This window comes from Heterodontus francisci, chromosome 11, assembly GCF_036365525.1.
Source record: "Heterodontus francisci isolate sHetFra1 chromosome 11, sHetFra1.hap1, whole genome shotgun sequence".
In the NCBI taxonomy this organism is placed as follows: domain Eukaryota; kingdom Metazoa; phylum Chordata; class Chondrichthyes; order Heterodontiformes; family Heterodontidae; genus Heterodontus; species Heterodontus francisci.
Window position 1 is genome coordinate 98,274,180 of NC_090381.1, and position 22,820 is coordinate 98,296,999.

A 22,820-nucleotide genomic window follows, 5' to 3' on the forward strand; every position below is an offset into this window, starting at 1 on the left:
GCAGATGCTTACACTCTTCTGCATCTATCGACCTGGGAACCTAGATTTTACTTGGCCACTGGCTGCAATTCTGAAGCAAATTCACTGTGTTTTGTGAATTCTAACAATGGGTGTAAATAAGTTTGAGGAACTGACTCCCTCTAGTGACCTGATCATAGCATTTCTTTTTCTCTGCACATCTTTTTCAGCCCAATGCTCAGGCACCAGCTCCTGACATTCCACTTTGGCTTAGACCTTCAGCAGGCAGATGTTCAAGCGCACTGATCAGGAAATTGTGAGGACTACAGTGCTGGTATTATTGGAACCTGGACAGGTCCGTGCCCACCAACAATCAACAGGACATTATCTTCCTTTGCCATGTCACACTAGACAGTCCTTGCACCTTCTCCTGCTACCCAGAGAAGTTATCAGTGGAGTTTTAGGCAGATACACTTTGTTGGATTAGAGACCAGATAGAATAATGGATGCTTGGAGTGATCACATGCAGTAACCTCTTGAAGAGGTTCATAATAGGGACTGATTACCAGCAGTATCTAATGGGGTTTATTAAATTACATGTGGACACTAAATACTTGGAGTGAGTACAGAGTAATCTATTAGAATGTATTAGATGTCATGTAGTATAATGGACAACTGAAGTAGTTGCAGGTTTATAATTAAAGATATTTCTTGGAGAGTTTCAGTTACATGAAGTTCCTTGTATATACCTTGCACAAAGCAGTCAGAGTACAAGAATGCTTTTATGCAGCAGGCATGAAAGGACAAAATATCACTTTTGAATAGATTTTCCAGCCATTATTATTTCCATGAGTTTTCTTTTTAACTGTTTTGTTGACCTTCTCTCAATATTGTGATTCTTTTTTTGGGGGGTAACTATATCTTAGAGCAGTACTATCGCAGATGCGATCTATAGACGACCCGTTAAACCGAAGCCATGTCTGCTGTCTCATTTTGACATAACCGATCCCTGGCCACTATTGTGAAGAGGAGCAGGGGAGTTCTCCTGGTGCCCTGGCACTCAAATCACCAGAAACAGATTAGTGACTCATTGATCCTGTTGCTGTTTGTGAGGCTTTACTGTGAGCGGATTGGTTGCCTTGTTTGCCTACAAACCAACAACAAATAAACTTCAAAACAATTCCTCGGCTGTCAAGCTCTTTGGGATGTCCTATGGATGTGAGATGTGCTTTATACATGTAAGTTCTTTCTTCCATATTAGCAATTATTTATTTTTGAGTTGAAGGGGGAAAGGCTAGTCAATTAAGTTGTAATGCAAAGCATTTTGAAGAATTTTCTATCCATTCATGGGATGTCAGCGTCACTGGCCAGGCCAGCATTTATTGCCCATCCTTAATTGCCCTAGAGAAGGTGGTGGTGAGCTGCCTCCTTGAACCGCTGCAGTCCATGTGGTGTAGGTATACCCACTGTGCTGTTAAGAAGGGAATTCCAAGTTTTTCCACAGAGAAGGAACAGTGATATGGTTCAAAGACAGGATGGTGTTTGACTTGGAGGGGAACTTGCAGGCGTTGGTGTTCCCATGCACCTATTGCCGTTGTTCTTCTAGGTGGTAAAGGTCATGTGTTTAGAAGGTGCTGTTGAAGGAACCTTGACGAGTTGCTGATCAATGGCAACCCCCAGAATGTTGATAGTGGGGGATTCAGCAATGGCAATGCCGTTGAATGTCAAGGGGAAATGGTTAGATTCTCTCTTGTTGGAAATGGTCATTGCCTGGCTCTTGTGTGGCACGAATGTTACTTGCCACTTACCAGCCCAAGCCTGAATGTTGTCCAGGTCTTGCTGCATGCAGGCATGGACTGCTTCATTATCTGAGTAGTTGCAAGTGGAATTATACACAGTGCAATCATCAGCGAACATCCCCACTTCTGACCTCATGAAGAAGAGAAGGTCATTGATGAGGTAGCTGAAGATGCGCTAACGCCCTGTCCTGAGGAACTCCTGCAATGATGTCCTGGGGCTGAGCTGATTGGCCTCCAACAACCACAGTCATGTTCCATTGTGCTAAATATAATTCCAACCAATGGAACATTTTCTCCCTGATTCCCATTGGCTTCAATTTTGCTAGGGCTCCTTGATGCCATACTCAGTCAAATGCTGCCTTGATGTCACTCTCACCTCACCTCTGGAATTCAGCACTTTTGTCCATGTTTGGATGAAGGCTGTAATGAGGTTAGGAGCCAAGTGGCCCTGGCGGAACCCAAACTGAGCATCGGTGAGTAGGTTGTTGCTGACTAAGTGCTGCTTGATGGCACTGTCGCCAGCACATTCTATAATTTTGTTTATGATTGAGAACAGACTAATGGGGTGGTAATTGGCCAGAATGAATTTGTACTGCTTGTTTTGTGCAGGACCTACCTGGGCAATTTTCCACATTGTCAGGTAGATGCCAGTGTTGTAGCTGACATGGAACAGCTTGGCTAGAGGCGCAGGTTCTGGACCACAAACTTCAGTATTACAGCCGGAACGTTGTCAGTCCCATAGCCTTTGCTGTATCCAGTGTGCTTGGTTGTTTCTTGATATCACGTTTGGCTGAGAAGTGTATGTTCGAGCAGTTGGAAAAATATAGTTCACATAAAACCTTTTCCCCTGAAATGGTTAGAATAGTCTTGACAGAAGGGTGGCACAGTGGTTAGCACTGCAGCCTCACAGCTCCAGTGATCCAGGTTTGGTTCTGGGTACTGTCTGTGCGGAGTTTGCAAGTTCTCCTTGTGACTGTGTGGGTTTCCTCCGGGTCCTCCAGTTTCCTCCCACGTGCCAAGGACTTGTGGGTTGATAGGTAAATTGGTCATTGTAAATTGCCCCTAGTGTAAGTAGGTGGGACAAGAATTGTGGGGATGTGAGAGGGAAATGGGATTAATGTAGGATTAGTATAAATGGCCTGTTTCAGTGCTATATCTCTCTATGAGAATGATGGACAAGGGGCAAGATACACACAATTTATCTTGTTCAACAAGATAAATAAGGAAAGCAAATGAGAACTAAGGGCAGTATCCAAGTTACATAAATTACTGTGGTAAAAAGGAGAAGAAGTGATTTGTATATACTTTTTTTAAAACCCAGATGGACTGCATAAGATAGATGTTCACATGACTAGCTGCTATGGAACAGGTAGCGCTAAGGTGGAAGTTTTGACGAATCTGATCTCTAAGGCAGCACACTGCATCGTGCAGATGCTCACATGCTCTATTCCACTTTGCACAGTCTAGCTCATGAGAAATGCTCACGTTTATTACCACTGGAGCCTTAGAGTTGCCAATCTTCCAGGAGTTTGTTCACTTTCCACTTGTAGTGGGAAGGCAGCGTTCGTGAGGATGTTATTGTTGGGCGACCAAATAGAGGGACGGTGGCAGTGAGTCATGTGATGAAACCAATAAGAACAAAGAACAAAGATAATTACAGCACAGGAACAGGCCCTTCGGCCCTCCAAGCCTGCGCCGATCCAGATCCTCTCTTTAAACATGTCGCCTATTTTCTAAGGTTCTGTATCTCTTTTCTTCCTGCCCATTCATGTATCTGTCTAGATACATCTTAAAAGACTCCATCGTGCCCGCGTCTACCACCTCCGCTGGCAACGCGTTCCAGGTGCCCACCACCCTCTGCGTAAAGAACTTTCCACGCATATCCCCCCTAAACATTTCCCCTTTCACTTTGAACTCGTGTCCTCTCGTAATTGAAACCCCCACTCTGGGAAAAAGCCTCTTGCTGTCCACCCTGTCTATACCTCTCATGATTTTGTACACCTCAATCAGGTCCCCCCTCAACCTCCGTCTTTCTAATGAAAATAATCCTAATCTACTCAACCTCTCTTCATAGCTAGCGCCCTCCATACCAGGCAACATCCTGGTGAACCTCCTCTGCACCCTCTCCAAAGCATCCACATCCTTTTGATAATGTGGCGACCAGAACTGTACGCAGTATTCCAAATGTGGCCGAACCAAAGTCCTATACAACTGTAACATGACCTGCCAACTCTTGTACTCAATGCCCCGTCCGATGAAGGAAAGCATGCCGTATGCCTTCTTGACCACTCTATTTACCTGCGTTGCCACCTTCAGGGAACAGTGGACCTGAGCACCCAAATCTCTCTGGACATCAATTTTCCCCAGGACTTTTCCATTTACTGTATAGTTCACTCTTGAATTGGATCTTCCAAAATGCATCACCTCGCATTTGCCCTGATTGAACTCCATCTGCCATTTCTCTGCCCAACTCTCTAATATATCTATATTCTGCTGTATTCTCTGACAGTCCCCTTCACTATCTGCTACTCCACCAATCTTAGTGTCGTCTGCAAACTTGCTAATCAGTCCACCTATACTTTCCTCCAAATCATTAATGTATATCACAAACAACAGTGGTCCCAGCATGGATCCCTGTGGAACACCACTGGTCACACGTCTCCATTTTGAGAAACTCCCCTCTACTGCTACTCTCTGTCTCCTGTTGCCCAGCCAGTTCTTTATCCATCTAGCTAGTACACCTTGGACCCCAAGCGCCTTCACTTTCTCCATCAGCCTGCCATGGGGAACCTTATCAAACGCCTTACTGAAGTCCATGTATATGACATCGACAGCCCTTCCCTCATCAATCAACTTTGTCACTTCCTCAAAGAATTCTATTAAGTTGGTAAGACATGACCTTCCCTGCACAAAACCATGTTGCCTATCACTGATGAGCCCATTTTCTTCCAAATGGGAATAGATCCTATCCCTCAGTATCTTCTCCAGCAGCTTCCCTACCACTGACGTCAGGCTCACCGGTCTATAATTACCTGGATTATCTCTGCTACCCTTCTTAAACAAGGGGACAACATTAGCAATTCTCCAGTCCTCCGGGACCTCACCCGTGTTTAAGGATGCTGCAAAGATATCTGTTAAGGCCCCAGCTATTTCCTCTCTCGCTTCCCTCAGTAACCTGGGATAGATCCCATCCGGACCTGGGGACTTGTTCACCTTAATGCCCTTTAGAATACCCAACACTTCCTCCCTCCTTATGCCGACTTGACCTAGAGTAATCAAACATCTGTTCCTAACCTCAACATCTGTCATGTCCCTCTCCTCTGTGAATACCGATGCAAAGTACTCGTTTAGAATCTCACCCATTTTCTCTGAGTCCAAGCATAACATTCCTCCTTTGTCCTTTAGTGGGCCAATCCTTTCTCTAGTTACCCTCTTTCTCCTTATATATGAATAAAAGGCTTTGGGATTTTCCTTAACCCTGTTTGCTAAAGATATTTCATGACCCCTTTTAGCCCTCTTAATTCCTCGTTTCAGATTGGTCCTACATTCCCGATATTCTTTCAAAGCTTCGTCTTTCATCAGCCGCCTACACCTTATGTATGCTTCCTTTTTCCTCTTAGCTAGTCTCACAATTTCACCTGTCATCCATGGTTCCCTAATCTTGCCATTTCTATCCCTCATTTTCACAGGAACATGTCTCTCCTGAACGCTAATCAACCTCTCTTTAAAAGCCTCCCACATATCACATGTGGATTTACCTTCAAACAGCTGCTCCCAATCTACATTTCCCAGCTCCTGCCGAATTTTGGTATAGTTGGCCTTCCCCCAATTTAGCACTCTTCCTTTAGGACCACTCTCGTCTTTGTCCATGAGTATTTTAAAGCTTACGGAATTGTGATCACTATTCCCAAAGTAGTCCCCTACTGAAACTTCAACAACCTGGCCGGGCTCATTCCCCAACACCAGGTCCAGTATGGCCCCTTCCCGAGTTGGACTATTTACATACTGCTCTAGAAAACCTTCCTGGATGCTCCTTACAAATTCTGCTCCATCTGGACCTCTAACACTAAGCGAATCCCAGTCAATGTTGGGAAAATTAAAATCTCCTATCACCACCACCCTGTTGCTCCTACATTCAATACATTCAAGCGGAGTTGGCAGCCCAATGGGGGACCAAGCATAGTTATTTAAGTCGACAGCTGGCTAGTTTGGGATTGGACCAGTTTTGAAGATTTCAACCAACTTCAATTGTCGCAGAGAAAAGTACCTGATCTACATTACAATACTGCCATCTGCTGTTCAAAACTGGAAGTACAACCAGGTTAGAGTTTGATCAACTGAATTATTCTTGGTTGCACAGTTAGAAACATAGATAAAAATAATTCAGACCACAGACTGAAGCCATTCAGCTCATCGTGTCTGTACCAGCTTTAAAGAGCTATCCAGCCTAATCCCACCTTCCAGCTCTTGGTCCATTGCCTTGTGGTTACGCACTTCAAGCGCATATCCAAGTGATTTTTAAAAGCAATGAGGGTTTCTGCATCTACCACCCTTTCAGGGAATGAATTCCAGACTGCCACCAACCTCTGGGTGAAAATAATTACCCCCCAACTACCCTCTAATCCTGCTAGCAATTACTTTAAATCTATGCCGCTAGTTTTCAACCCCTGCTAACAGAAATAGGTCCTTCCTATCCACTCTATGTCGGCCCCTCATAATCATTGAAAACAGTCCCTTTAAAAAAAAATGAAGCCCAACTTTTCAGAGTTTCAGATAGAACCCACAAAATATCACTTAAATTGCCTTGTGGCAAAATGCTTTCTGCACCACACACACATTGATTTTCCTCAGAGGTGGTTTCCTGACAGCTGTGGAACCTGCATCCGTGGGGGTTCGTCCAATATAAGTCAACAATTAGAGATTTCAAAGGTAATTACTATAGTTATGGCTATAGTTATAGTCCTGGCAGTGGTCCTGTTGTATTGTATGGGTTTTCCTAAGGCATGAATAGCTAAAGACGAACGCAAAACAGAAGAGAGTTTAAAGGTTGAGGCTGTTCGGCTTAAAATGGAGGCCTTGAAGACTCTCAGTCAGAGACTGGGCAGAATTTTGTACTGCTCTTGGAGGCAGACATGGAGGCGGGGGGTGGCAAACATAATGGCAGGGGTTGCTGTTCCCGATGTTGCCCGAGCCCCTGCCATTATGTCTGGTGCGGGGAAGGCCAAGGACAACCTTCCTGCCTCAGGCCAATTGAGGCCCTTATGTGGCCAATTAACGGCCACGTGAGGGCCTCTTCCTGCCTCCACCTCAGTTTTGCTGAAGGCGGAGGGGATCTGCTGCCACAGGGAGGCACTGCCAAGTAAAGCCTGGGGGCCTCCTAGCAGGGTTGGGGGCGTCCTTCCTTTGGGGGCAATCCAGGACCCTTGGAGGGCCCCCTCGGCAGCTCGCTGGCCCCCTGACCCCCTGACCCCCTGACCCCCAGAAGACCCCCCCTTCAGCATCATAGCACCGCCCCCCCAACAACTGTTGCCAGGGCCTGCTTGAATGGCCCCTGTGACTCCAACCCCACTCACTGCTCCTGGGATCTGCACTCCCCTCAATACTGCAGTGCCTCCTGTAGTACTGGCAGTGGCCTTCTGATTGGTCAGCAGCTCTGGAGGTGGGAGCTCATCCCTTAAAGGGATGGCGACCCCAATGGCAGGCAGTTAATTGCTTGCCCTCCATGAAATAGTTTTGGGGGTCTGATGGAGGGACAAGGCAGGGTCTCCATTCTGCCTTCTGGCCTGCCACCGGAATCCTCATCCCCATAATAAAATGCAGCCCTGTGAGTCAGACTCTGTGAAAAATAGTGATCAATTGGAGGACAGTTGGGAGTCACGGTCGAGAATAACACTTTTACCTGTTATTTGTAAAACAGTGGGTTGTATTTTACAGTTGGGTAGTAGTAATCTGTGGGACCATCCTGTGAATGCTTTAATAAGTCTATCACATCTGTTCTCCGTGGTTTAATGAATTACCAATTGGCAAGATTTTGGACCACACAGATACTCTTCCCTCTGAACATTGAATGGTGGCATTGAGCAATTATAGCCTTTGATCAATGAAGTAACCCTCTGATTCGAAGACTCTGTACTCAGCAAGGAGTCTTCATAAACTATAACCACAACCTCACTCCCGTAGGTGGAGAAAAATACAACTGTACCCATTATATTCGACAGCATTTTTGTAAGAATTCCCCAAAACAATTAACAAATCAAACATGCATTGTCCTTAGGAAGGGTCAAACTTGTCTTGATGTAGTTGAGGAATGTGCAGCCTAAATATTTTGCTACCACTCAGACAGGTGGGGGCTGTGACTCAATGGGCAGCACGCTTGCCTATGGAGTCCGCAGATTCAACTCCGACTCCATGAAATTTGAGCACAAAATCTAGACTGACATTTCAGTGCAGTACTGAGGGAGTGCTGTACTGTTGGAGGTGCCATCTTTCAGATGAGATGCTGTGTGCCCCCTAAGGTGACCCCAGGGCACTATTTCAAAGAAGAGCAGGGGAGCTATCCCTGGTGTCCTTTGCTGTACATAAATTGTGTGTGTTTCCTACATTACAACAGTAACTGCACTTCAAAAATGCCTCATTGGCTATAAAGCACTTTGGGATGCCTTGAGATAGTGAAAGGTGCTACATAAATGCAAGTCTTTTATTTTTTAACCACTCTTGCCAACACTCCACCTCCACATGCCAACAGGCTATTCCCCAGGGTAGGAGACTGACTTCCAGCCGCCATTGTAGAATCAACTATAATCCAGAGATTCAGTTGCACTTGCTATCTTCCAGAAGCTACATGATGTTCCCTGGATATCCTGCAACATGCAGTCCAACTGCAATGCGAGTGAATGTGATCAGCTAGTTTAGCTTTGCTTCTCTTGATGAGTTTTGACAGTCACAGATTGGTTTTCTGGTGTTTTCCTTTAGTGTTTTAGAGTCACTCAGATAGGTTTCCAATTTTAAACCTCTCTGAAAAATTGCAGATCGGTCACCCATTATAGAAGTTGCCAGATTTCCGTTTCAATCAATTTCAATGGTGATAAAAATCGGACAGTTTGACAATAGGCTGCTGATCCACACTGGCAGTTTTATATCCAGACAGCAAGTTGAAAATCTCCCCCAATTTCACCTCGCTATATTAGAACCATTAGGTTTCCTATATCTCCTTTTGATGCAAATCAGTGAGTGTTTCCCATTCATGCTAAAGGAGTGACTTGTCTCCTAAGGCTGATTTACCCCTGACTCTCACCAGGTTTGGTTATTGTATTATGTTTGGCTGGAAGAGGGCTACTGTAAAATCTCATGTGCAGTTTCAAACCATATTGTTGTGAATGCTTTTAGATGTCTGGCATAGCGTATTAATGGGACATTGCATAAATTTCAGCAGTCATATGGTTTATTTGTCAACGGGCCTTTCTTGTCACCTTATGGGGAACATCTGGCCGCCCCCTGCTCAATTTCCATTGAATGGGAATGGAAAGGTGCATAGGAAAAATTTGGAACAGGGTAGGCCACTCAGCCCCTCGAGCCTGTCCCACAATTCAATTAGCTCATAGATGATCAGCCCCTCAACTCCATTTTCTCACCCTTGCTCCATATTCCTTGATAACCTTGCACAGGAACATAGAAACAGAAGTAGTCATTGAACCCCTGGAGCATGTTCTGCCATTTAATTAGATCTGTATCTTAACTCCATCTACTTGCCTTGGTTCCACAAAATCTCGCCTGACAAAAATCTATCTCAGTCTTAAAGGCCAAAATTATTCTAACATTTACAGCCTTTTGGGGGTGTTTTCTAGTGCCCTTTCTGTGAAAAAGTGAGAGGGTAAATTGACAGGGTGTACAACAGGTGGACAATCTCTGCCCACCTGTTTTGCACCCCTGCTGCAGTTTAGAAGCTGGTCATAAGTAGTACCCTTGCTTCTTCCTTCTTTAACTTATGAATGAAGATGTTATTTGTGGTGCTTAAGACAGGTCTTTGTTATGTAACCATAGCTTACAGTCCAGACTCTGCCCCTGTTGAGAAATTAAATAAAAAAACTTTTAAACAGCATGGGGTTGGGAGACAATCACAATGACTTAAAAGACTACACTTGTCAGAGATGTACCATCCCACTGATTCCTTCCCCTCCCATCATCTTTATGATGCCCTTATTCTCTTGAACCTCTCCAGGTAGATTAATTTGTGGACTCTTTGCATGAATTGAAGCATTATAAATGTGGGTTTCTGTGGGGGGAAGCTCTAACTGGGGGTGGATTTCAGGCAAGCAGGCGTCAAGGCAAGTGTCAAATCTCCACTCTCCCAGAAGCCATCAATTTAAGGCCCAGTATAATTTAACTCCCAGTGTCCAGCTGCCCCCTGAATTGGCCGTAAAGAGTCAGGGAATGGCTGTTGGCAGGCAACATTCGGGCAACCATAGAGTGCCCTCTGCCACTCAAATAAGTTGTGCAGGGGCCTTTGGCAGCATCCTATGGGTGGTATAGGCCCTATATATATTGACTTATACATTAAAGTAATAGGGTAGAGTCATGAAAACCCTATATGTCAAATGGGAAATATTAATTTCATCAGTTGGAACCTTACATTAGACTATTAATGGCCACTGCAATTTACATTTGACATACCAGAAGATTAAACTGGAGGTGAAAAGTCTCACCCAACCAAGCCAGAACAATGGTTGGCTCTCAGTGATTGAATTATCAACACGGTTGTCAAGGCCATCTACACCCATTGACTTTGAAAGAGCCAACCCCCTCCAAGTGTGACTGGACATCTTGAAGTATGTAACACCTTGAACCTGAGAGAAGATTCCAGAAAAAAACTCATTAAAAAACAAAGGGGCTTGATAGAGTCATGTGACTGCCTGCACAGCTCTAGAGAAACTGTAAGCTTTGTCACACAGAGAGCAGACAGGAGTAACTGAAAAGCCATCAACGAAGCAGCTCTCTCTCTCTCCATCTCTCTATCCCCAGAAAGTATCAAGAGAAGATCTGGCTGCGACTGGGAACCCCCTCAAGCCTACAGACCACCACAGCCAGAAACCAGGGGACGAGAATCAACCCCCTCTTTTGCCTTCAGGAGCCCTGAGCAAAGCAAGGCCACCACCATGCACGTGACCCAGCGAGGACTTCAGGACTACATTTTCAGCTGAGGCCTATTGGACTCAAACTGTATTTAAATTCCATTTATTCCAGTCTTTAATCCAGCCACCAAATCTGTTTCCCTCTGTAATCTATTTGTGTATGTGTGTGTGCCTCTCGTGTGAATATGTGCGTGAATGTGTAACACATTTTTGTATTTTTAACTGGGTTAGAGTGTTAGGAGTAATAAACTTACCTCTTTCTTGTTTAAACTCAAGAAAACCTGTCTGATTGGTTCATTTGCAACCATATTAGAGGAACAGGAGCAAACACTCACTGAGCTGGTAAGCTCAACCACTGTGTTAAAAAAGGATAAACCCTGTTGCGGTCAAACCAGAGAAGGAGGGAAAGGGGAGCCTGAGACCCCCTCCTCACCTGGCAGGAACAGTAGTGATAGAGTAGACATCGAGAAAATGTCTCCACTTGTGGGGGAAGCTAAAACTAAAGGCCATGAATATGTCAATCACTAAAAGGCAAAGGAGAAACTTTTTTATCCAGAGAGTGGTCAGAATATTAAACACATTACCATAAAGAGTAGTTGAGGCAAATAGTATTGTGCATTTAATGGGTAGCTAGATAATCAAATGAGGGAGAATGTGTGAGAAGGATATGCTGATAAGGTCAGATGAAGAGTTGTGGGAGGAGGCTCCTGCAAGTATAAATGCAGACATGGACCAGTTGGGCTGAATAGCCTGTTTCAGTGCTGAGGACTTGGCGGAAAGGTCGTATATTCACTATTTCACAGAAAAATGGACAAGCATTGCGGAATTTGATCCCCAAAGCACTGGTTAAAATCACAGAATAAAAACAGAAAATGTTGGAAATACTCAGCAGGTCTGGCAACATCTGTGGAGAAAGAAACAGAGCTAACGTTATTCATTCACCATAAATCAGTAACCCTAGCTACAGATGGTGTCTTACAGAACATGAAAACCCTGTTGCTATATAACAGCGCAGCCTCTCACTTACAACAAGCATCACCGCAGGTGATCCCCCAGTAATGTAACCACCATTTTGCTTGTAGCGTGCACTTTCTGTAACTGTCGCGTTTACCTCCTGTGGTGCACTGCTCGTCACATGCTGTTGACAAAATCCTGTTGTACTATAGCCTCTAACCCACCACTGCAAGAGATCAGGTAGTATAATGTAGTCAGAAAAGTTTGCTTTCCAAATAAGTGAGTTGACAGATAGGTGGCAATAGCACCAAGTTCTTCTTAATTCCTTAGAAACCATCGAAAATGCCTTTTGTAGTAAGGTTTACTTGATATCACTATTGCATTGAAATTGCTTGTTTTTATTGGTGATGGGAAGATTAGGATAATGTCTGGAGGACATGTCCATGAATCTCCTGCTGACTGGCCTGTGGAAAATGACCCCTCTAGAGTTCAATTAAGATGTCAACTCTGCACAGTTAATGCATCCTCCACCTTGGGCAAATCACAGTTCTTAAAAATTGCCACCTTCTATCATGCAACTACTGCAAATTCAATTTTCTGTAAATAACTAATTCTAGGTTTTGCTAAGATATAATGAATAAAATATTAACATCCTATGCCAGTGGCTCATTTAAATGAATCTGTGTTGCAATTTCATTATAATAGATGTTGAAGCAAAGAGCGTGGGAGTCAAACATCCACCTGCCACATGTATAACATAAAACTGCTTTATTACATTCATAAACCCTCTGGAGTAGATTCCACATATCTCGGAAAAAAAGGTTAATCCTGGGGGGTTGGGGAGGGGGTGGGTGGGGGGGGGGAGGGGTGGGAGGGAAACTCTTGGTGCAGAAATTCGTCTTGGGTTTTAGTGCTGTATCAACAGACGAGGCATGGCCCGCCTGTTGTGCGCCCCACCCAATATTCAGTTCTATTGAAGTCAATGGAACTGAATATTGTGTGGGTCATATAACAGACGGTGGGTGCAATACTCGTCTTGCACTACCTCCCAAAACCAAAATCTACCCCTTTATCTTTAGTGTGGGCCAAAAGCTGACCATATGGGATTAGCCCCACTGTTATATATCCTGCCCAATTTTAATTTCCATTGAAGATATAGAGAGGAGAATTGGGGGGTAGTGGTAGTGCTGGGGGGTGGTGTGGGGCCAGTAAAACAGGGTTGGAGAGTGGGTCCAATCTGCTACCATTTAATTTGTCAGACCTCTTTCTACTGGACAACAGTTTTGGTACTTTAACCTCATTCATAGAGATAACAGGATGTTAAATCTGTTTCCAAAATTCATTATTCAGGAGCCATATATTTTTAGACTTTTTTATACATTGCAAAGATGATGATTGATTAAATAATTATTAGCTTGGAAGTTGCACTGTTTTGGTGGGAATGAAATAGCAAACATTTAGGGCGGACCCTACTCTCATTGGTTTTCCATCGTTTGCTGGTTCCAAAGGCAGTGGGAGTAGACATTTCTTCGACCCAATCCCTGCCTCCCAGGGTGACATCACTTTTGGGCGCAGGGTAGGGGAATGTCAGGCTAACCCAGGAAGTCCTGTTAATTCTGCTTCTTGAATGGATAAGCGTAAGTGTGGAGGCAGGTTCAATCGAGGCATTCAAAAGGGAATTAGATAGTTATCTGAAAAGGAAGAATGTGCAGGGTTACGGGGAGAAGGAGGGAGCATGGGATTAGGTGAATTGTTCATTCGGAGAGCTGGTGCAAGACACGATGGGACAAATAGCCTCCTTCTGTGCTGTAACAATTCTGTGATTCTGTAAACCATCATGAAGCAGGTGTACTTCCTCTGCAGGGCTATTTCTGGACACCCAACTCCCAGCAATACTGTATTCAAATGATAATTCATCCAAAAGAGATCAAAGGAGTAGAATTAGCAGGGGATCTGCAAGTTTATCAATCTTGACCCATGCTCTTGTAACTGAATCAGAAGGTTGTGAATTCAAATCCCACTCTTGTGGCTCATCTGGAAGGCCGATTTTGTGGCTGGGGGGCTGGAACAGCCCGCCACGGTACCAGACGCCGAATTCCTGGTTCCTATCTTAGCGGTGATGGGATAGGCCGACGACGACCTTCCCATCCAGAAGCCTATGAGGCTCTTAAGTGGCCCATTAACGGCCAACTAAGAGCATCTTCGCACCGCTGCTGGAATCTTACCAGCGGCGGGGGGAGGAGGAGGCCTCCGCCACACAACAAGGATGCCTTGGTGCTCTCCCTGCAGGCTTGGGAGGTGTCCGTCCTTCATGGGCAATTTGTGGCCCACAGAGGACACCCATCCTCCCCCAGGAACAACTACACACCCTGGGATCTCCCTCCCACTGAACCGAACGACTATACCCCACCCCCCTTCGCTGAGGCCTTCTGGCATAGTCCTGGTGACCCCGCCTCACCTACCTGTGTTTCGTACCCACTGGACCTGGGTCCAAGGGTTCTGTAGTACCGGCAGTTGCCACCGCTCCTGGTGGTGCTGCTGATACTGCTGAGCTGCCGGCGCTCTGATTGGTCAACAGGTCTTGTAGGCGGGATCCCTGTCCCTGTAAAGTCTTTAAAGGGACAGGAACCTACCTCCTGAAACGTTGACCCCAAAAGACAGGAGGATCGCTTCGGGTGGTCGAAGAAATGTAAAGGCAGGGATCCCCCTGCCTTTACGGCCCAGCACCAGGAACGCTGCATCCTGCACAAAATCCAGCCCTCGGACTTGAGCAGATAATCTAGGCCAACACTTGAGTGCAGTACTGCAGAAGAGCTGCTTTGTCAGAGGTATTTTCAGATGAGATGTTAAACTAAGGCCCCAATAGTCCATTCAAATGAACGATATTCAAGAAAAAACAGGGAGGTGCCCTCTATCCCCCTAAGTAGTGGCAGGATGGCATCCCGAAATACCACCAGATCTGGGTGCATAGTAATATTGGTATTGACATGGGAATTCTGCACCTGCTTTTAAAATACCCTCGTCCCCAAGGATTGGTGCTTCTGCCAAGATGAGGACCAACACTAGGGATAGAAGGTCTGCTGTCGCGCGGTTAGGCGCAGCACCAGGAGTACTATTCCTAGATTGTTATATTTAATATACAATGCACTGTGCTTCCTATTTATTTAAAGCAATGGCATTCAATGGTATTACCATCGCTGAATCCCCCACTATCAACATCCCAGAGACTACCATTGACCAGAAACTGAACTGGAGTAGCCATATAAATACCGTGGCCATAAGAGCAGGTCAGAGGCTAGGAATCCTGCGGCGGGTAACTCACCTCCTGACTCCCCAAAGTCTGTCCACCATCTACAAGGCACAAGTCAGGAGTGAGATGGAATACTCTCCACATGCCTGGATGGATGCAGCTCCAACAACAGTCAAGAAACTCAACACCATCCAGGACAAAGCCGCCCACTTGATAGGCATCCCATCCACCACTTTCAACATTCACACCCTCCACCACCGACGCACAGTGGCAGCAGTGTGTACCATCTACAAGATGCACTGCAGCAATGCACCAGGGCTCCTTAGACAGCACCTTCCAAACCTGTGACCTCTACCAACTAGAAGGACAAGGGCAGCAGATGCATGGGAACACCACCACCTGCAAGTTCCCCTCCAATTCACACACCATCCTCACTTGGAACTATATCGCTGTTCCTTCACTGTCGCTGGGTCAAAATCCTGGAATTCCCTTCTTAACAGCACTGTGGGTGTACCTACCTCACATGGACTGCAGTGGTTCAAGAAGGCAGCTCACCACCACCTTCTCAAGGGCAATTAGGGATGGCCAATAAATGCTGGCCTGGCCAGCGACGCCTACATCCCATGAATGAATATAAAAGATTCAATAACTGATCTCACACCTTTCAGAATGTCCCACTGCCAAGTAATTACTTCAGTCATTATAGTTTCAGCAGGCAAATTTAGCAGAAAATTTATGCTCAGTAAGATCCCACAAACAGTGTCTGAGTGGCTTGAGGCATGATATTTTATGCTTTTTCCTGGTGCAAATTATAATACAGGCAGCAGAATTGTGAATGAATACATGTTTAGGTAGGGTGGAAGTTGGGAGGTCTCTGGGAGAGCACTGGAATAGTCAAGTCCAGAAGTTACAAAGACATGGATGAGGGTTACAGCAGTACATGAGCCGAGGCAGTGTCGAAGTCAGGTGATGTTACGAAGGTGGAAATGGGCAATCTTGGTGATGAGTAGATACGTGGTCAGAAGCTCAGCTTGCCATGAAACGCCAAGGTTGCGAGCAGTCTTCAGCTTCAGAGATTTGCCAGGGAAAAGGATGGAAATGGTGGTCAGGGAACAGAATTTGTGGTGGAGACCAAATGCTAAGACTGAATTTAACCTCCACCAGCCCTGAATGCCACAATGCTATTTTGTATCACTCAGGCAATTAATTGCCTGGGGCTGTGGCTTCCGCCTCACTGAGGCAGCTTGTCCCGCCTCCAAGAACTGCTGGCCAATCAGAGGGCCGACAGCTCTTCAGTCCCAGCAGTGCCACCAGGAGCAGTGGTCATTGGTGAGACTGCACCTGGTTCTGGAGCTGCAGCCATCATGGAGGCCTTGGATTACAGGTAAATGGGATCAGGGCTCGCCGGGACTAAGTCGCCAGGCCCGGCAAGGGGGAGACGCGCCGGTCACAAGGGCGGGGTGGGTCTCCCAGTGCGGCCAGGGTGCCCAATTAGAGGACTTCCCCTCCAAAGCCTGCAGGTTTTTCTGGGTGGCTCCCCAGGTGGTGAAATGCCCATCCACTGCTGGTAAAATCTGAGTGGTGGCGGGAAGAGGCCCTTAAGTGGCTACCTAAGGCCCTCAATTGGCCTAAGGGCAGGAGAGCTGTCCAGCATCTCCCCTGCTGCTGGTAAAATACCAGCAGAGCTGGGTAGGCGACGGGTATGGCTCCTTGGGTGGTGGGAGGGTGGTGCGTAAAATCCAGCAAATGGGTCGATATTAATGGGCCCTTCAGGAGCAGGCTGGGAGGTGGGGTGGAGCCGGATGAAAAATCGGGAGAGAGGACGAACGCGTGGTGTGCCCATCGCCTTCCTGCCCCACTGGCATTTTACTGGTGGCGGGTGGGCCCTCCGCCATGTGGGGAGACTACCTGGTAAACCCTGGTAGCCTCCCTGTGGGTTTGGGATGGCGGGGCTCTCCTGATCGGGCTCTCTGTGGCCCATGGAGGCCCCCCCACCCCCGGCGGCAATGGTCACTGCCACAGCAACACCCTCCACAGTCGCCAACCATCCGTGTCCCCCCTTGCTGGGGCCTGCCTGACTAGGCCCAGCGACCCTGATGCCAATTACCTCAGTCTGAGGTCGACGTCCATGGTACTTCTCCGGACTAGGTGCAGTCCCAGCATTGGCCAGCAGCTGTTGGAGCTGGGTTCCTGTCTTTTAAAGGGACTGGAGGCCCGACAACAGGCAGTTAATTGCCTGAGCACCAAAAATGTGGCCAAGGGTCTCCCAAACAGCTGAGGCGGGGTTGTCCTGTGCTTTCCCGCCCTGTGTTGGGACCCCACCACACCAACAAAATTCAGCCCAATGACGTCAATCTTCTCAATATTTCGTTGGATGTTGAACAAGCAGTATGAAGATTAAGGATCGTGACAGGACCATGACAGGTGGTGGTGAGATAGAACTGAGTGTCATCAAACTACATGTGGAACCTGACGTGTTTTCAGATGATGTCGCTGAGGGGCAGCATGTAGATGAGATGAATAGTCCAGTGGTTTGAATAAATTGGAATGATCCATCAGCTGTCAGTTTAAAATCAGCTCAGCTTTCCTTATTTAACCAGCATACTGCAGAATACTGGGAAGAAACCATGCCAGGTTCCCCATTTTCCAATAAAAAATACCCCGGCATTGAAAATGGTTCATTTACATTTACTTTTCAAAGATCAGAGCTTCTATGAAAAAAAACATAATTAGTTCAATTTTAGATAAAATGTACCTAAGTTTGGAAAAAAGATCAAAATGTGATGGGTTGTTTTAAAAATTGCCCATCAAATTAACACCATGGTCAGGCAACAACTGCATAAACATACAAGCCTCCAGGAAAAGCTTTACGGTGCCATCTGTGGTCTGATCTGAAGCAAACTGAACCCCCCTGATATTTAAAATGCTCTTCAAGTCTCTTTCACAGAAGGAGTTTTATCTTCACAGAAGGAAAGGGATGTGGTCTGATGTGTTTCAATTGTAGGGTAATGCTTGTCCTCCACAGCCTTTCAGTGCGATCACCCGGGAAAGGTGGAGTTTTGGGGGGGGGGGGGGGGAGTTGCACCTGTGATTTTTGTATTCCAAAGAGACACTTAAAAATACTTTTTGTGTCAGCCACATTGTGAGCATCCTGTATCAACAAAAGGTGATGAAACAAAGACATTGAAGAAACAAAACAAATAGAATATTATTCACACTTCTCAGTGTGAAAGGAAGCTCCCGTTCATTTGAACAGAAGCAAGGAAGATGAAAGGAATCTGTAGATGATGTAAATAATAAATGCATTTTTTATAAGGAGGTGAAAGTTGCAGCACTTGGAACAAAACATTTTCTTCTACTTTTGGCACACAGTGCAAAGCACTAGTTGGTTGGATATAGAAAGAAAAGAGTTCTCCTGGTTGCTATTTGTTAAGTGACATTTTAAACATAGTGGGAAGACTTCCTCTGGTTACTATTTCCAGTGAATTTATAAATTAAACTCTTTTTGAACACTTTTACTATTTTGCTCCAAGTATCAAACTCTCTACTATATCTCTGATGGCATTGATGCATGGTTGCAGTGCAATTCTTCCATCCATAGTGCAGAAGTAAAGATACAAATAGAAAGTGTACTGTTATGAAAGGGGAGTGGTTGGTTCCCACTGTTAACCTCCCAACTGCCCACAATCGTGTTTTGCTAAAAATGGTGCATTAGTCCTGAGTGTTTTTAGGATCAAATGAACAGACACATGATAGGTTTTCTTGTAGGTTAAGAAGAAAACTATTTTTACACAATAACTGAAATGGTTGCAATCTCACCCACACACATATTCACCCGTACACAGATTCACAAGAACAGATAGCTAGAGAGAAAAAGGGTAGGATGTAGTTTAAAATGCAAAGTGAGATAAGTGTTCTTGGTTTACAATAAACCTGTTGAATCTTCTCAGGAGGAAAGTGTTTTTAAGGTGCAGGCCTGGATGTTTGCAGTCTTGAACTTGTTGAGGTGTTGCAGCATTCTAGTGGTTACAACTCAGCACAAAACTGGTGGTGTTGATTTTGTTGCCCTCACAGATGGAAAGTCTCAAAGTCACTTTGTGATGTCTCTGTGGTAGTGGCTGTTCCAGTTGTTGTTCCGCAGGGTTCTTCTTGCTTGGCTGGATCTCTTGCACAGCCTCTGGCTGGACTGACTTTCTGAGGTTTTGGCTTGATCTCTCCTCTTTCTCTAGAGGGCTATCTTTTTAAGGCAAAAATCCAACACATTCAAGTTTCTGTTAGGAAACACATGGCCCTCTTCCCTGGTGTGACCACACAATGGACCAGGATAGGGAGACCATTGCTATCGATTGATGCCTGAATGAGGACCATTCTGTTAATACGGTGCTACTTTATACCTATTCATTTTGGATTGGGCTGTGAGTCAGTCTGTCTTTAGAACACTTTCTTCGTTCTTTCATGTCACAAGGGGCCATCAAATATGCAATAGTGCTCCTTTCAATTTAAAATGGGTTCTTCCCGGAGCTATTTCAGACGAGGCTAGTAAGTTTCATCTTTGCAGATAGGTTTGTTGATTTCTAGTACAGGAGGGGTCACGTGACCATTACTTCATTTTGACTGTGGTACAAATGCCCATGTTATTGTGGTTTTGATTAATCGGTTGACTTTTTATATTCATAATTCTTCCATTTCATTGTTTATTCCATCACGGCTCCTTCTGTACATGACAGTACCTTGAGAAACTATCATTTTGCACATTTTTTCACAAACCATGTACCAATTGTCCTGTCATGGACTCTATCTAAGCTTTTGAATCTCTTGACGTGATCTGTAAGGTTTCTCACTGATTCTCAAAGGCAGATTAACATGTCTAATCTTATAACCGGTATCATTCAACCATGATTGATTGCTTTTTGCACATGATATTTCAATAGTCACAGAGCACAGGAATCACCATCTTGCATGGACTGTTTGATTAGGCCTGTTGAGGCTTCCCTTCAATCTCATTCCTCGCTAGATATTTATTCTGCTCTTTTTGAAGAAGTCAAATGACCCAGCATTGTCTGTAATTTCTGCTGCAATCTGTCCAGTGTAAGCTGTGGAGAAAAAAGAATTGCTCAAGATTGCTTCACTTGCAGCTTGTTAAATTTATGTTCATAGCCATTAGCTCTGGACTCACAGACCAAGTTAAATAGATTGCTCACAGATATGTCAACGAATCCAAATCATTTTTTTGCTGCCATTTCTAAATGACATCTCTTTATCACGTTCATGCATCACGGTCCCTGTTCTAATACATAGTATCTTACTTTTTTCATGTTAAATCAGAAGATTATGAATAGTATAGGTGCAATCAACCTATTCAACAAAGCCTGTAAGTGATGGATATATGCAGCAAACTCCAATGAAATGGTATTATGTCACCTTTCCCTATTCTGTAGCCTCATCCAGCACTACAACACTCTGAGAATTTTGTGTTCCTCCAATTCCGGCCTCTTGCGCTTCCCTGATTTCCTTCTTCCTACCATTGGATCCTGTGCCTTGGCCATCCTAGCCCTAAGCTCTGAAATTCCCTTCCTAAACCTCTCTGCCTCTCTACCTCTCTCTCCTTCTTTAAAGCACTCCTTAAAACCGATCTCTTTGACCAAGCTTTTGTCTCATAGGAACATAGGAACAGGAGTAGGCCATTCAGCCCATCGAGCCTGCTCCGCCATTCAATATGATCATGGCTGATCATTCACTTCAATGCCTTTTTCCCACACTATCCCCATATCCCTTTATGTCATTTGTATTTAGAAATCTGTCAATTTCTATTTTAAACATACTCAATGGCTGAGCTTCCACAGCCCTCTGGGATAGAGCATTCCAAAGATTCACAGCCCTCTGAGTAAAGAAATTTCTCCTCATCTCTGTTCTAAGTGGCTTCCCCCTTATTTTGAAATTTTGAAATTGTGTCCTCTGGTTCTAGACTCCTCATCTACCCTGTCTATCCCTTTAATTATTTTGTAGGTTTCAATGAGATCACCTCTCATTCTTCAAAACCCTAGAGAATACAGCTTAGCTTCCCCAATCTCTTTTCATAGTATAGTCCTGCCATCCCAGGAATAAAGTCTGGTGAACCTTTGTTGCACTCCCTCTATGGTAATAATATCCTTCCTTGGTTCAGTGTTAATTTTTCTTTGTTTCAGATCATGCCCCTGTGACATTTTCCTACGTTAAAAGCACTACATAAATGCACGCAGTTGTAGATAAACTTCTTCTGAAAAAAACCCGGACAACTGGAGGCAATCCTCACCTTCTTGCGCAGGGACTCCAATCTCCCCGTCCAATATTGCACGGCCGCCCTGGGTGCTCGCCAGCTCCAAGGCAGCTTCCACGGTGGAGATGAGTGGACGTACGTCTGGGAGTCCTCCACCTGTCTGGGCCATCTACCTCCTATGATTGGGCCCTCTTGTCCTGTAAGAGGAAGGATGGAGATTGTAGAGAATGACACATGGATCAATGGAATGGTTTAGCTCATTTCAGTCATTCATTTCAGTACTGGGGAATCTGATGTTTCTCATACCAACACTCACTGTCAGGGGAGTTAAAGGAGGTGAGCTATTAAGGAAGGTGACCTGTGGCTGAGAGACAGCCATGCACCTGTCAGGAAGAGACAGAACTCTAGGCACTCAGCCAATACGGCAGCACTGCTACCCTCCCCATGTCGCGCAACCTCCCATGTAGTCACATGCAATCCTCAAGGAGGCGACTGGTATGGAGTACTCACACTGGCAGAATGCAAGAGGTATTGCTCATCTTCCTGCACAGTTCCGGTGTGTGACCCCATGGCTGCTGACCTCCTCGGCAATCTCCATCCAGGCTTGCTTGGTCAGGCGGGAGGATCTCATCATCGCGGTGGAAGAGAATGTCCCACCTTGCCCTTGTAGCCTGGAAGAGAATCTGCAAAGAGGCTTCACTGAACCGTGGGGCCACCCCGTTGTCTCAGACATCATCTTCTGCCCTTCTCAGAGAGTGGGGGGAAGGTCCAGGACCCAGTCGGACAAAGTTGTAGGCTGCACCAAGCTGACAATGAATGCAGTGCTGGCAGTCCCTTAAATATGATTGCAGCACCTGCTCCAGAGTCATCTAAGGCCCTAATCAATGACTCGCCTCCCCTCCCCCACCCCCCCCACCATGACATTGGGGGGGACCCCTGCCTCCACTATGAAAAATGGCTGCCCTCCGCGTAAGCGTGGAGGCGTGGGCGCTGATATGACAGACGGGAATGGTGCCCTTTACCAGGCCCATTGCAAGGATTGGCAGCGGGTTCATTAAATTCAGCCCTTTATCTTTAGAAAATCTTTGTGCCTGTTACATTTTTGCCACATTAGTGTACCAACTTTTTCTATTTTAATTTCCTATCTCCACATTTCTAATGGAAATTACCTATGTAAACATGTCACACTGTAATTACATCCTGCCAATGGTATTGATGTCGGACCTCCATTTGTGTCTGCTTCCATACATTACCATACATTATGTTATGTAACTGAAAATAATACAAAATCAAATATCTAACTATAATCAATTAAAATCTTGTACGAGTCTCAACATTCCATCCAAAGATATATTGACAAATCATGAGGTTTTGTTAATGGGATGACCCATTTTAAAAGTGTCAACTTTTACCTGTAGTACCAGTTATGCCTGTAGGTGATGGTGTGATTGATATTTAAGGTGTTAAGTGACTGC

The 22,820-nt window shown here is 45.3% G+C and overlaps 1 long non-coding RNA gene across 1 annotated transcript in view; it reads left to right on the forward strand.

Annotated features, from left to right (window-relative positions):
• The first annotated feature begins 1,140 nt into the window (after nt 1–1,140).
• LOC137374936 (uncharacterized) overlaps nt 1,141–22,820 on the forward strand; it is a 43,589-nt gene continuing 21,909 nt past the window's right edge. Inside the window, exon 1 of the long non-coding RNA XR_010975923.1 lies at nt 1,141–1,196. This is a non-coding gene — a long non-coding RNA (uncharacterized lncRNA). The remainder of the gene's footprint in view (nt 1,197–22,820) is intronic.